Source organism: Cynocephalus volans, chromosome 10 (genome assembly GCF_027409185.1).
Source record: "Cynocephalus volans isolate mCynVol1 chromosome 10, mCynVol1.pri, whole genome shotgun sequence".
Taxonomy (NCBI): Eukaryota; Metazoa; Chordata; class Mammalia; order Dermoptera; family Cynocephalidae; genus Cynocephalus; species Cynocephalus volans.
Genome location: NC_084469.1, coordinates 54988004 through 55004301, shown reverse-complemented (window position 1 = coordinate 55004301; position 16298 = coordinate 54988004).

Genomic DNA, 16298 nt, shown 5'->3' with positions numbered 1-16298 from the left:
TATGTTTCAAATAAAGTCAGTTTCTTAAGGGACAGCACAGGAGCTTCCCTCTTTTACAATCTGCTTCTCCCCCATAGCAAAAATCTCTGAGCCACAGCTTCCAATCTGGGGGTAGAGACAATGTCACACTTCTCCATAAGAGAAATGCTTGCTTTAGGAACAGGCCTCTGGGTAGGGATGGTACCCTCTTGTCATGGCTTGTCTCTTCTGGTTTACAACCTCTACCCTACAAACAAAGCTGGGATGAGGGCAAACATAGCCCCAATATACACAGTGTGCCAAGCCTGTGGCAGAACCTCTACCCTATGATGTTGTCCGGAGTAAGGGAGCCCTTGACCTTTTGGTAACATTCACCTGGAATTTTCCTCTGCAACAGGTAACTGGGGGAGGAGAGTGAGAAATGCTCATGGCATAACTCAACTAGAAAATGGCAGGAGAAAGATCCCTGTGTTCTTGGCTGCACCCACCTGGAGTGGAGTTTTTAATCACCCTTAGCTGTGAGTGGGGAAGAAGGGAGCAGGTCACGATCTTCTGCCAGGGTCTTGCTATTCTTACAAAGTTTTAGTAGATTTTCTTTTTTAAAAAATTTATTTTATTTATTGAATCAAAATCGATTATACATATTTTGGGGGTTGAACATTGAGATATGTTGTTTAAATCAATATTGCTAGCGTATATATTGTTACAAATCGCAATTATTCTTTATGCCCCTTGTCCAATCTTTTCCCTTACCCCATTCCCTCCCTCTCCCCACTCTAATCACCCTAGATTTCTTCTCTCCTTCTGAAAGAATAATGGTTACTCTGTTAATTTGTTGCCTAGATGATCTGTCCAATGCTGAGAGATGTGACCAGGTCCCCCAATATTATCATAGAGCAGGTGCTTCTTCTGTCACTCTGAAATGGGTTTTGTGGAGAGAGACATCCTCTTCTTTGTCTCTGCTGGTGACTCTCCTTGTGTCAATGCACTCCAGTGGTTGGCGGACCATCTGCATGGTGGTTGTGGCGTCTAGCCACTTTGGCAGCAGCCAAGTTTATTGTGGTGGCTGTGGTGGGCCACCCATATGGAGGTGCTGTTTTTGGTATGCTCCTTGGCACTGGCAGTATGCCTGGTTCTGAGGTTTGTTTGGTCCTCTTCTCCATGCCTGTGGTACCTGGGCAGGCCCCAAGGCACTGGCGCCATGTGCCTAGTTGTGGGAGAGGGGTCCATTCCCCTTCTCCATGTCCTGAGTCTCTGGGCGGGCCCCAAGGTGCTGGCACCATGTGCCTGGTTGTGGGAAGAGGATCTGGTCCCCTTCTCCATGCTTCAGGTACCCAGGTGGGCCCCGAGGTGCTGGCGTTTTGTGCTTGCTGTGGGAGAAGGGTCCAGTCCCTGGCTCCATACCTCAGGTCACTGGTCAGGACCTGAGGCACTGGCTTGGTATACCTGGTTGTTGGAAAGAGGGCCAGTCCCCTTCTGCATGCCTCTGGGCTGGGCAGGCCCCGAGGTGCTGGCATGGTGTCCATGGTTGTGGGAAGGAGGTCAGGTCCCCTTCTCCATGCTCTGGGTCCCTGGGTGGGCTCTGAGGTGCTGGCATGGTGTGCCTGGTTGTGGGAGGGTGGTCCGGTCCCCTTCTCCATGCCCCGGGACCATGGGCAGGACCCGAGGCACTGGTTTGGTGTGCGTGGTTGTGGGAGAGAGGCCCGGTCCCCTTCTCAATGCCCCGGGTCCCCGGGTGGGTTCTGAGGTGCTGGCATGTTGTGCCTGGTTATGGGAGAGAGGTCTGGTCCCCTTCTCCATGCCCTGGGTCACTGGGTGGGGCCCAAGGTGCTGGTGTGGTGTGCCTGGTTGTGGGAGGGGTATCCAGTCCCCTTCTCCATGCCTCGGTTCCCCAGGCAGGCCCTGAAGTGCTGGCTCAGTGTGCCTGGTTGTGGGAGAGAGGACTGTTCCCCTTCTCCTTGTCCCAGGTCCCTGGTTGGGCTCCAAGTTGCTGGTATGTTGTGCCTGGTTGTGGGAGGGTGGTCTGGTCCCCTTCTCCATGCCCTGGGTCCCTGGGTGGGGCCCAAGGTGCTGGCGTGATGTGCCTGGTTGTGGGAGAGCGGTCCAGTCCCCTTCTCCCTGCCCTGGGTCCCTGGGCAGGCTCCAAGGTGATGGTACAGTGTGCCTGGTTGTGGGAGGGGGGTCCAGTCCCCTTCTCCATGCTTCAGGTCCCAGGCTGGCCCCAAGGCACTGGTGCAGTTTGCCTGGAAATAAGAGAGGGATCCGGTCCCCATATCCGAGCCTCTGGTTCCCAGGCAGGCCCCAAGGTGCTGGTGGTGTGCCTGGCCCGGAACTAATTTTTTGTCCTTTGCTTCTAACACAGGGGAACTTCCGGTGGGAACCAGTACTTGAGCTATGTGGTTGTTTAAATTGCTACTTTGCTGCTGTTTCCCTACAGAAGGCTTTTTGTGCAGCTTGGGGTTTAATGGTTGATCTTATAGGTACTTCCCGCTCTCCAGAGACCTGGTGGATCTGTGTTCTGTAGAATCTCTGATCTGGACCTGAGTTTTTTCATCAAACTGTACCCCATGCAATTCTGCATTCCTGACCATTCTCTGAATGTTCCTGTGCTGATTGGGGGGCAGGTCGGCTGTCCTTGCTGTGTCCCAGTGTTCTCCTGGTGTTACCATCTCACCCACCGCCCGTGCTCCAAACACCTCCCATGGGATGGGCCCTGTGCTGGTCCCTTGCAATGACTCACCGGCCCCTGAATGGCTCCGTTTTTTCAGTTGTTCTGGCTCCTTGCTCCTGCGTGGGTCCACGGGAACCCTATTAGTGGTCTTGCTGTCCTGGGGGCCACCAAGGCCCTCTTCTCTCCTGCCACCTCCAAGTAACTCCATCTGAAGGGCACAGCTGCGGCTTCTGCCGGCTCCTGCTCTGTGCGCTTGGCAGCTCAAGCCATAAAGCAGCCATGGCCTGAAATGCTCAGAGCAGCTTTTTCTTTCTCTCATCATAGTTTCTCCGGCCTTCATGAACTCCGTAGGTCTCTCCTCATCTTCCCCTGAGCTCCAGCGGCCCCAGCTTGGCTGATGTTACATTTTTATAGTTGTAAATTGGTTGATTTGTGGGAGAGAGTGACGCTGCGGTCCGTCTATTCCGCCATCTTGATTGGATCTCTGATTTAGTAGATTTTCTTGAATGAATGTTTCTTAATTTGCTTTTTTCTTCAGGACAATTTCCAAAGACTTTTTTTTTGTGTGTGTGTGAATATTTTATTTTATTTTATTGATTATGCATATTCATGGTGTACAAAGCTAACCATCACCAACTGTGCCCAGGACGTGATGGTCGGAACAGTAGTATCAGGATACCCACCGCCACAAAAACTGCAATTATTTCCCATCTGATTAATCCCCAATCTCCCTCCCCGCACACCCTTCTCCCCCGCCCCGCCACCCTGGGTCTGCTCTCTCCCTCTGCAAGTCCAACGCACCACTGTGGTCTTTCTTTCCTTCTTTCTTTCTCTTTTAACTCCCACTTATGAGTGAGGACATGTGGTATTTTTCCCTCTGTGCCTGGCTTATTTCACTTAACATAATCTTCTCCAGGCTTATCCATGCTGCTACACACGGCAGAATTTCATTCCGTTGTGTATATACACCACATTTTCCTTATCTAGTCATATGTCAATGAATACTTACATTGCTTCCATATCTTGGCTATTGCAAATAGAGCTGTGATGAACATGGGAGTGCAAGTATCCCTTTGACGTGATGATTCTGTTCCTTTGGCTATATCCCTAGAAGTGGGATTGCTGTATTGTATGGTAGATCTACCTGTAGTTGTTTGAGAAACCTCTATACTGTTTTCCATAGTGGCTGTACTTATTTACAGCACCACCAGCAGTGTAGGAAGATTCTCCTTTCTCTGTATCCTTGTTAGCATTTGTTATTCTCTGTCTTTTTGATTATAGCCAGTCTAACTAGGGTGAGGTAATATCTCAGTGTGGTTTTATTAATTTTTTTAAGTTTATTTATTTATTAACATTACTTTTTTTTTTTTTTTTTTTTTACATTCTATGATGTTGCGGAGCAGTTGGGGGGGAGGAGGAGATGAGAATGAGGAAGGAGGAGGGGCAGGGTTGAGGCCAGTGGCACCTCCCTCATTCCTGCATGGGAGACCAGGGGGCTTCCAGTGGTGGCTTGGTCATTGCCGGGCTGGTTGCAGGTGTCAGGGGGGCATGGCTGAGGCACTCGGCCCCCCTCCCTGGGGACTGGTTGCGGGTGTTGAGGGAGCATGACTGAAGCCCCCAGCCCTCCCCCCACCCTGGCTTGGTAGCCCAGGGGATTTCTAGTCCTTCTAGGTTTTATAGGTGTTCTTTTGTGATGAGAGACCTTTACTAGTTAATATCAAATTTTGTGTCTGGTCTGTGGGTATTTTGTTTTTTCTTTCAGTTCTGTGTTGGATTATTTGCTGTTCCTACTACTTAAACTCTGTGCTGGAACTAATTTGTTGTCCTTTGCTTACTTCTAAAATGGGGAACTTCCTCTGGGGACAAGTATTGAGCTCTGTGGTTGAGCTAAATTGCTGCTTTGCTGCTGATTCTCTGGGGAAGGCTTTTTGTGCAGCTCAGGTTTTAATGGTTGACTTTATAGGTGCTTCTGGGACTTGTGAGATCTGGTACACCTGGGTTGTGTAGAAACTGGAGTAGGCCTGAGTCTTTCTAGAAAACTGTACCCCCTGCAGTTCTATGTTCCTGAGCAGTCTCCCCTGAGTGGTCCTACACTAATTGGGGGGCAGATCAGCTGTCCTTGCCGTGCCCCAGTGTTCTCCTGGTGGGCCCATCTCCCCTACTGCCCATGCTCTAAACATTTCCCATGGGACAGGCTGTATGCCAGTCCCTTGTGGTGACTCACTGGCCTCTCAGTGGCTCCTTTTTTTCAGTTGTTGTGGCTCTTCGCTTCTATGTGGGTCCACAGGAACCCTATTAGTATTCTTGCTGGCCTGGGGCCCACCAAGGCCCTCTTCTCTCCTGCCGCCTCCAAGCAACTTCATCCAGAGGGCATAGTTGCAGCTTTTGCCAGCTCCTGCTCCATGTGCTAACTAGCTCCAGCCTTAAAGCAGCCAGGGCTCGAAACACAAGGAGTGGTCCTCTCTTTCTCTCATCACAGCTTCTTCCACCTTCATAGGTCTCTCCTCCTCTTCCCCTGAAATCTAATGTCCCCAGCTTGGCTGTCATTGCTTTTTAATAGTTGTAAATTGGTTGATTTGTGGGAGAGAGTGATGCTGGGGACCATATATTCTGCCATCTTGACCAGAAGCCCCTCAATGTGGTTTTAAATTGCATTTCCCTGATGATTAGTGATGTTGAACATTTTTAAAAGTGCCTGTTGGCCATTTGTATGTCTTCCTTCAAAAAAAGTCTACTTAGCTCCTTTGCCCATTTTTAAATTGGGTTATTTGTTTTTTTACTGTATAGTTGCTTGAGTTCTTTTGTATATTCTGGATATTAATTCCTTGTCAGATATATAGTTTGCAAATACTTTCTCCCATTCTGTGGTTGTTGTTTCATTCTGTTGACTGTTTCCTTTGCTGTGCAGAAGCTTTTTAGTTTGATATAATCCCATTTATTTGTTTTTTTGTTGTTGTTGCTTGTGCTATTGGGTTCTTGTTCATAAAGTCTTTGCCCAGTCCTACTTCCTGAAGTGTTTCCCCTATATTTTCCCTTAGTAGTTTACAGTTTCAGGTCTTACACTCAAACCTTTAATCCACTTTGAGTTGATTTTGGTATATGGCAAGAGGTGCAGGTCTAGTTTCATTCTTCCACATGTGGATGTTCAGTTTTCCCAGCACCATTTATTGAAGAGTCAGTCTTTTCCCCAATGTATGTTCTTGTTGCCTCTATGAAAGACTGGTTGGCTGTAAGTCTGTGGATTGATTTCTGGGTTCTCTATTCTGTTCCACTAGTCCGAGTGTCTATTTTTATGCTAGTACCATGCTGTTTTGTACTATAGCTTTGTAGTATAATTTGAAATCAGGTAGTGTTATGCCTGCAGCTTTATTTTATTTTATTTTTTTGCTCAGCATTGCTTTGGCTATTTGGGGTCTTTTGTTGTTTCGTATGAATGTCAGGATTGTTTTTTCTATTTCTGTGAAGAGTGTCATTTGCATTTTGATGGGGATTGCATTGAACCTATGAGGCCAGCATCTCATTGATACCCAAACCAGACAAAGATACAACAAAAAAAGAAAACTACAGAGCAATATCTCTGATGAACACAGATGCAAAAATCCTCAATAAAATACCAGCAATCAGAATACAACACATCAAAAAAATTCTATACCATGATCAAGTGGGATTCATCCCACAGATGCAAGGATGGTTCAACATATGCAAGTCAATAAATGTAATTCACCACATCAACCAAATCAAGGACAAAAACCATGATTATCTCAATAGATGCAGAAAAAGCACTTGACAAAATTCAACATTCCTTTATGATAAAGACTCTCAGCAAACTACATAAGGTTTAGAAGGAAAGAATCTCAACACGATAAAAGCCATCTACAACAAGCCCACTGCAATATCATCCTGAATGGGGAAAAACTGAAGGCTTTTCCCTTAAGAACAGGAACAAGACAAGGATACTCACTCTTACCTTTCCTATTTAACATAGTTCTGGAGGTACCAGGCAAGAGAAAGAAATAAAGAAAATACTGACTGGAAAAGACGAAGTCAAACTGTCCCTTTTTGCAGATGACATGATCTTATATAAAGAAAAACCTAAAGACTCTATTGAAAAACTCTTAGCACTGATAAATAATTTCAGTCAGGTTGCAGGATACAAAATCAATGTCCCCAAATCAGTTGCATTTATACTCTCCAATAATGAACTAACAGAAAGAGAAATCAAGAAAGTAAGCCCATTTACAATAGCCACCAAAAAAATAAAATAACTAGGAATCAGTTTAACCAAGGAGGTGAAAAATCTCTACATTGAGAACTACAAATCATTACTGGAAGAAATTAAAGAAGACATAAAATTTGGAAAGATATTCCATGCTTATGGATTGGAAGAATTAACATTGTGAAAATGTCCATACTACCCAAAGACTTTGAATGTTTGTTTTTGTTTGTTTGTTTTATAATTTTTCTCAGTTATTATAATTTTCACCAGTTATGCTTATTTTTCTGCAGAGCACATCTATGAAGTTCCTCATGCTGCCATTCCAGAAATTACATTGTATATCTACTTTTGTGTTGAAAGGCATTTGGGGATGCTTCCAAATTTTAGCTTTGGTCTTCGCTAAAGTCTCCTAATAAAGTTCTGTAATTTTCCCTCGAGTGGAATTGAGTGTCTTTTGTTAGATTTATCCCTAAGTAAATGATATTGTTTGATACTACTGCCAGTGATGTCTACTGTTTATTTAAAATTTCTAGCTGTCATTCTTTTCTTGGCTGATAAATAGAAATGCTGTTGAAATTTTTATTAATCTTATAGATATCTTCTTGCTAAACTCTCTAATTATTTCTAACATTTGTAGATTTGGGTTTTTGCAGTGAAAGTCATATCACTGGCAAATAAGGACAGTTTTATTTCCTCTTTACCAATCAATCTATCTCTAATCCCTTTATCTTATTTCACTGGCTTGGACCTCCAACACTATGTTGAAGAGAGGTGGCAATAGTGAACATCCTTGTCTTATTTTTATTTTAGGTTCTACATGTTCCCATTTATGTTGGCTTTTGCAATTGGGCTTTAAAAACATTTTTTAAAAAATTTCAAACTTAAACAAAAATAGAATATTGTAATGAACCTTTTATGTATTCATTACTAGTTTCAGTTGTCAGTAGTTTGCTGATCTTGCTTTATCTATTCTCTCACTTTGTATTTAAGACCAAATGTAAGAAATTATTTTATTTTATTTTATTTTATTTTTTAAAAGATGACCGGTAAGGGGATCTTAACCCTTGACTTGGTGTTGTCAGCACCATGCTCTCTGAAGTAAGCTAACCAGCCATCCCTATATAGGAATCCGAACCCATGGCCTTGGTGTTATCAGCACCACACTCTCCCAAGAGAGCCACGGGCTGATCCGAGATTATTTTATTTTACCTACACATATTTCAATATGCATTTCTGAGATTTTTAAACACAATTACTCCACCATTGTTTTCACAAGTAACAAAATTAATACTTTCTTTATTCATGTAATAATCCAAATTCAAACTTCCCCAATTGTCTCAAAAATGTCTTTTTTATATTTTTCCATATTTCCCTCCTCTACAATTTCAATAAGGTATTTTTATTTTTTTCTGTGTGTATGCTGAGATGCTTTATTTTTTTCCTTTTTTTTCTTCTTTGAAAAGTTTATTATCACAAATGGCCAAGAAGCACATGAAAAGATGCTCAATATCATTAGTCATCAGGGAAGTGCAAATCAAAACCACAATAGGATATCACTTTACACCCATTAGGATGGCTGTAATAACTGAAAGTAATGAAAAATAACAAGTGCTAGTGAGAATGCAGAGTAATTGGAACCATTATACGTCGTTCATGGGAATGTAAAATGGTGCAGCTGCTGTGGAAAAAAGTTTGGTGGTTACTCAATAAGTTAAACATAGAATTACCATATCACCCAGAAATTTCACTTGTATATATTGAATGTATACCCAAAATAATTGAAAATGAGTGTTCAAACAAAAACTTGGACAGATAGTTCATAATAGCAATACTCACAATAGCCAAAAGGTGGAAACAACTTACATTTTGATCAACTGATGGATCAACAAAATGTGGTACATTCATACAATTGAATAGTATTTAACTATAAAAATAAATAAAATACTAATACATGCTATGAATGGATGAACATTCAAAACATTATGCTAAATGCAAGAAGCTAGATGCAAAAGGGCACATATTGTATGATGCTATTTATATAAAGTATCCGGAATAAGCAAATCCATAAAGGTGGAAAGCAGATTAGTGGTGAGTGGCTGGGGGAAGGAGGGAATGGAAAATGACTACTTAATGGGTATTTGGGTCTTTTTGTTTGTTTTTCGGAGGTGGGGGTGGTGATGAAATGTTCTGGAACTAGATAGTGGTGATGGAAGAACAATGTTGTGAATATCCTAAATGCCACGGAAAATTACACTTTGAAATGGTTAGAATGGTAAATTTTATGTATATTTTGCCACAAATAAAATGCCAGGACATGGGAATTTTAACTCCAGCTTACCCAGCCTTTACTCAAGTTCTATCTGGTCACCAGAACACTCTCATGTCATAGGTACCTGCTGACACATACAGTTCTATGGTCTAGGTGTACAATTCTATGCCTCAGTCCTGTTCTTCATCATCTCACCTCCCTTATCTTCTTCCAATTAATACTTCCCACGTTTTCAGGCTGTCCACAACTGTGATCTACTTATAATCAAATCCACAAAGGACATACAAAAGCAAATTTGGCATACAAGAATTATATGTAAGGCAAACTAGAGTTGGGGAAGAGACTGCTGTTCCCTGAACTCATTGGGAAAGGTAAAAAGGTGGCCTTCTCCTCTGCTTCAGGGATATATTGTGAGTTACACTGAGTGGACCATGAACCAAGATACCCACTGTGGCTTTTTTGGAATAGAATTATATTCAGAATGACTATCAACAAACATCATCCCACAAAGAGAACTTCAGTTCCATATGCTTTCACTAAAAAGTAGACATTCAGCTTAAAAATAATTCCAACCTTACATAAACTTTTCTAGAGAATAGAAAAGTGAAAACACTCAATTACATCTTTAATGAAAATATGATCACCTTGGTTTCAAAATCAAGGACAGTATGAGAAAAGAAAATTATAAGGCAGTTTTGTTCATGAAGATAGATGCAAAATTCTTACCAAATTATTAGCAAACTTCTTCAGCAATTTTTAGATAGCTATGTTATGACCAGCTTGGGATATTTATTCCAGAAATGCAAATTTGATGTAATATTAGAAAATCAGTTAATATGATTCTCCACATTAACATATTAATACAGAAAAACCCTAGGATCATCACAAAAGATACAGAAAAGAGCATTTGATAAAATTTAATATCCGTTTATCATCAAGCCTCTTAGAAAAATACGAATAGAAGGGAACTACCTCTATCTGATAAAGGATATCTAAGAAGAATTTTAAGCAAATTTTACACTTAATAGTGAAATGTTGAAATTTTTCCCTTTAAAGTCAGGACCAAAGCAAGAATGCCTGCTACCATCACTGCTAGTCACCAATATACTGGATGCATCACTTGGTGAACAAATAAGACTACCATCTGCCATGCTTCTAATTCTTTGCTAATAATAAAACGTTACTGCAGATTTACACTAATGTTATTCCAGTGTGAAGACACTGGATGAATGTGAAATATTAACATGGCATATCTGTCTCTGGAGGGTCATGCATTGTGAACTCTTCAATGATTAATGGAGACAGGAGCTTAGCTTGAAATCCTTACCACACTAATAACAGTTATGAGATTTTTCTACCTCTGTGAAAAATGGAATTGCAATCAAAACATTTACCATATTTCTAACATACAGCTTTTCTCTTACGGAGACACTTTGGTGAGTATAAACATGTGATTTCAATGGAAATAATTTCCTCATGATAATATTTGTATGGCTTCATTCTTCCATACTGTGCATTTATTTGGTTTCTTCATTGTGAACCATTGATTGAAAATCAAACATCTCAATACATTCATCACATTAATATGACTTTTCTCTCATCTTGAATGGATGACAGCTAAGGTGTTTCTAAATTTTTTATTATATATAAAACACATATTGTTTCAGATTGATGTGGACACTCATGTCTATAAAGGCTTGACATTGACAAATATATTTCTAATATGGAATACACATGTCCTTTAATTCCCAATTGTAAATGCCCCCAAGTGTTATATCCCTTGGGTGTATCTCCTCTACAGTTTCTCCACGTGGCTACTTTGTGTTTTGAGGGAATTTTTCCACTAGATAGAAACTGTGACTAAACAGCTTCTCTTCACTTTTATTTACAGAAAGATTAATTTACATGTATGATGGTTTGTTCAGAGATTTCTGATTTGCTGAGATTTTTAAAACTTGTATAAATATGTACTTCACAGAGTATGTCTTAGAATCCTGTGCCCCGTTATTCCTACAGAATTCCACTTTCTAAGTAAAGTGAAACAAAAAGAAGTGGTGAGGACAGAAGAGTATTAATTAACCACATAGCTGTACAAAATTTTATTCACCATTGTAAAGGATGTACTTGTCCTTTAATTTTGTGTCTGTTGGTAGAAAAGAATAAACATTAGATTAACATACACCAGCTCAGTGATTCCAAAGTAATAACAAATGCCTTTGTATGTATCATAAACATTAAATGTTTGGGAATTGAATGTGAATCAACAGGAGATAAATGAGAAAGGGCCCTTCTTCCCTCATGTAGATTTAAGCGTTTCTTAAAAAAATCTTTCTCCCTTATCTTCTTTTAATGCCCAATTAAGAGTTTCTGAATTTGTATATACTTTGCCAAGGAGAAACATAAATCATTATCCTGTAACAATAACAGGAGAAAAGTGGAACTTATTTAGCAATAGCATATTTATGAAATTCTCCTATATAACATTCCTGCAGAGTTTCTTTTGAGCAGCTTTACGGGTTTTCTATTCCACCAAGGTACAATACATAGGCACATCTTCAAAGCTGACTACTGTTTTAGACAAGGAAGCACCTCACATAGAATAAAAGAGGATAGAAGTATGCAAAAATGTTTTAGGAAAACAAAAACAATGAATTTTTAAGATTTGCTATAGGGTTTCGTAAGGCAAGTTTCTTAATCACATTTTTTAAACAAAATATATTGATAATTATAACAGAAGACAGAGGCTGCAACCCATCAGATCCCATTATGTTCCTGAATTTGTCTCTGCCAGTCTTGTTTGGCTACCTGCACCTCTTGGGTGTCTGGTAAAATGATAGAATTATAGAGTTGTTTTAATGGAATACATCCTTCCTGCTGCCAGATATCTGTTCTGCCAGTGAAAATTTCTGGAGCTCTGGATTGAGAGCAATAACCCAATCAATGATACTCAAATAATGGTCTTTTGGTGAAGAGAGACCCTGATACTCATAGTAACCTACAAATTAAGTCTAAGAGCAGTGATTCTCTCAACCCTAGCCCCCTCCCTGTCCCCACCCTGACTCCAACAAAGAATTATTTGATTTGGAATGTCAGTAGTGCCAAGGTTATGAAACTCTGGCCTAGAGAGTTATTCAATAGCATTATAAGGTGCATAGGAGGGACAAAAGAATTTTGATCATAGGACTTGTCTACAAGATGAGAGATGTGGTTTGTTTTTCTGAGTATGAAAATCTAAAGGAAGCAGAGTGGTAACATATGTGATTGAATGTGAAGGATGGCCATGTGTCACCTCTCTCCAGCAAATCTGCAAAGCGGGGAGGATGCCTTAAATAGCTGTGAATGCTATCTTAGCTCAGAAATCAATGGCTGAAATCTCCCACCACCATCAACCTGAAGCCCCAGTCCCAAACTGAAGAGCTCTCTGTCCGTTTGCCTCTGGTTTCTCACCACCCAGGCCTAATTATGCATATATAGAACTTTACTCTGCAATTACATTCCTGAGTAATTTGAGATTATGTGTTTATTTATAAGTCACTTGTCCTGGAATGGTATTTGGGCTGAGAAAGCGGTTGTTATCAGAGGAAAAATAGCTGAGTCTTTAGTGGAACAGAGGCATCAGGTCAAATCATCTTTCTTTTTCTTCATATCAGTGTACCTCCCTTAGAAGGGAAATAAAGGCAAGAAAGCAACTGATTTCCTGAACAGAGAAATGGAGAAAATTCCCAGTAAAGTTAGTTGTATTCTCCTTCTAGGCTCATAAGTGAACACAAATCTATTTACAAGAATCAATCTACTTACAAGAATCATGAACCAAAAATTCTGTCTGCAGCCCAGATTTTTCTAAAATGCCAGTAAGATCGCCCTCCTTGTGCCTTAATTATGCTTTGGCAGCCACCCTTTTGGCCCCTTTTCCAGCTCATAGGCTGAAGAAAGAATGCACTGCAGGCATTATTTTCCTGAAAAATGAGCCTTTGCAATTGAGGGTGGTTTCCGTATTTGAGAAATTCATTACAGGCATGGATAGAATTCAGAATCCCCCCAGAAAACTCAAGCAGGAGATAGTCACATTTTCTTTTCAGGGACTATGAACAGTGTCAAACATCTAACTTAAAACTTTTCCTTATATTAGAGAGAGAGACCACTTCCCTTTCAAGGGAGAATTAATGGGGTACAAAATAAACAGCCACATCTAGTACAAAGGAATATTATGCATACATTAAAATATTTATTAAGGTAATGCAACATATTAAATGCTCATTATGTAATTTTAAGTCTGATTTCATAATGAATAAGAAAATGCAAAGTGACATTAAACTGATTACTTGAATAGACTTCGTAATATATAAAATAGATTCGTTATTTTTTTTCCTTCATTGTGGATATCTAGGATGTACATTTTTCCTTGAAAACATACTAAAGGTTATACTGGGTTAGGTGATTTGCACAATCTAATTTAATCTGGATATAATATGTACTTAAATGTCACTTATCTCCTGACCTGACTATACATGATATGTTTTGTCTAGATTAACAGTCTACATATGGAATCTTCAAATTTAACTACTTTCCTGATCATGTACTACTTCTCATATTATAAAAAATGCTGTGATGAACAAGCATTCACACATATTTATGTGCATTTGTCCATTTCCTTAAGATAATTTCTTAAAAGTTGAATCACTGGCCTTTGATATGTATTACTAAACAGAACCTCATGAGCATGATTGTTTTCTACTTCCATACCTACCCTGGTGTTCTTAAATTTTGTCTGCTTATTTAAAATAATTCATTTCGATTTTTTTTTTTAGGTTTCTTCTTATTAACTTGATTAAATTTGTATGTTTATAGCAATATATTTTTTCTTTTATTAACTGCATATTCAAATCCTCTTACCATTGGTGTTTTTATTGCTTTCTTTCATTGCATTAAATAGTATATGAATACACTGTTGTAAAGATACAAATACACTCGCAATTTCTCATAGGCTTTGAAGTCACCAAGAAAATGCAAGAATGCTTCAGCCTGCCAGTCCTGTAGAGCACTTCACACTTGGAAGCCTACCTGCTCATGGTAGCAATGGTGATGGAGAATAAGCAAATATGAGGTGTGGTCTAGGAGTGATCAATGCAGCAGCACCTGCCTTTCTTGGAAGGGACCCAGCAACCACACAGTCCTAAGCCAGCACCCCAGTGCTAATGAAGTTGAGGATGCACACAAGCTACCAGCACTGTTTCCATAACTAGAATTCATTTGCCCACCTGTTGCCCAGCTTGTTTCCACCTTATTTCCACCACTGTCTTTCCACTGAGTGAGGAGCAAGACTTTGTAAAGAAGCAGAAGAGTTAGTAACTAGCAGGCAAGGCATTATAAGAAATCAGATAGAGAATGACTTCAAAGAAAACTCAGTATTGCCTGATAAATTGTGTTATAATATTACCCCGCCAATGGCTAGATTTCACGCCATGTAGATATATCCATTCTAGTGATGTCACTGTCTTACCTAACTGCTGGTGATAGCTGGTATGAGATAGAAATGACTTTTAACTTAAGGGAAAACACTGTACAAAATACTCATCAAAAGCAAATATCATAAATGTATTTGAAGCAGAGTTCACAAGCCATGTAAAATCAAACACTTATTGGCTGGCATTCTTCTACAAAGAGAGCTTTCCTTTCTCCCTTTTCTCTTTTAGTTATTTATTTAATGGGTTACAATCAAATAGACATTACTGATGGCACAGAAATAAGAATTATTTCAAGTAGTTTTTAAACAATCTAACTGTATTTAGAGGGATATACTATAACAACAGGGCTTGGCAAACTTTTTCTATAAAGTACCAGATAGTAAGTAGAGAACGTCTTCATTCCAAGATTCTGTAATTGTGAATTTGCCTACTTGCTAAAATTTATTCATAAAATCAAAGTCAATACTTGATGCACTTTTGTGGTCATTTGCAGATATTGGAAGAGCAGTGAAAACTCTGTGTCCCTTCACAGGTATGTTCCCAGCTGAAGGTGAACAAGGGAACCCTCTGCCTTCTTGTTTCAGCTTTGAAACTGTAAACAAGTGTCCTTTTGCTGTCTATTTAGTTCCACATGGTTCACATTTTTGTGCCTTTTGTCAGTGATTTTGCTGTTTAAAATAGCCCCCAGGTGTAGTGCTGAAATGTCTAGTGTTCCAAAGCACAAGAAGGCTGTGATGTGTTTACAGAAAAAATACATGTGTTAGTTAAGCTTCATTCAGGCATGGGTAATGATGCTGTTGGCCATGAGTTCGATGTTAATGATTCAACAATGTGTATTAAGTAAAATGCCTTTAAATAGAAGCACACGTAAAACAAGCTTATATATTCATTGGCTGACAAAAAATTTGCAACCAGATGATTGCAGGAAACTAATCCTGTATTTTCTCTAGGAGCAATGTTTTGATATTCACTAATTCAGTGTTTACAGCACATTTATTGAACATAACTACTGTGAATAACAAGGATTGACTGTATTTTAGGGTCCTTGGGCCATTTGATCCCTGTAACTGAGATAGGAGGTGCTCAGTTTCGGGTTTCAGGACACTCCTCTGAGTTTCAAGCCACTCCCCAAGGTCTCAGGCCACCTCTATGGGAGAGTTACTGTTGCTGATTGCACCTATTTTCAGCACTAACATAGAGAAATGGAGACCCCCAAGTTGAAGATTTGTATCACTCCAATGGCTTGGCATGCAGTAAAATGAAGTTATCTAACTCCGACTGAGCATGCTCACTACAGGGGGGGTTATTCTTTGAATTACCTTCCACTAGAGGTGCTGGAGAGTACTGAATATTCTATGTGTTTTTCAGTGTTGGAATTGGACCAATGAGCAGGCTCTAAAAAGAGACAAACTGAGCATGAGCAAGACTATGACAACCCCCCCCCCCCCCCCCCCCCCCCGCGCCTTAGTTAAACATTCATTAGATAGAATGAATATGTATTTGATGGCAGAAATAAAAGTTGAATCCTGGTAGAAGGTGGGGCTGCTACTGCTCACGCTCTCTACAGCAAGCCTGCATTTTCGCCTGAAGTGTATCTTTCTTTTTGTATCAAACTTGCCTTTAGCAGGCTTCTATTCACAAAGCCTGCACTTTGTCTGTAAATGTGTATTTCTTTCTTTTGTATTAAACTTGCTGCAG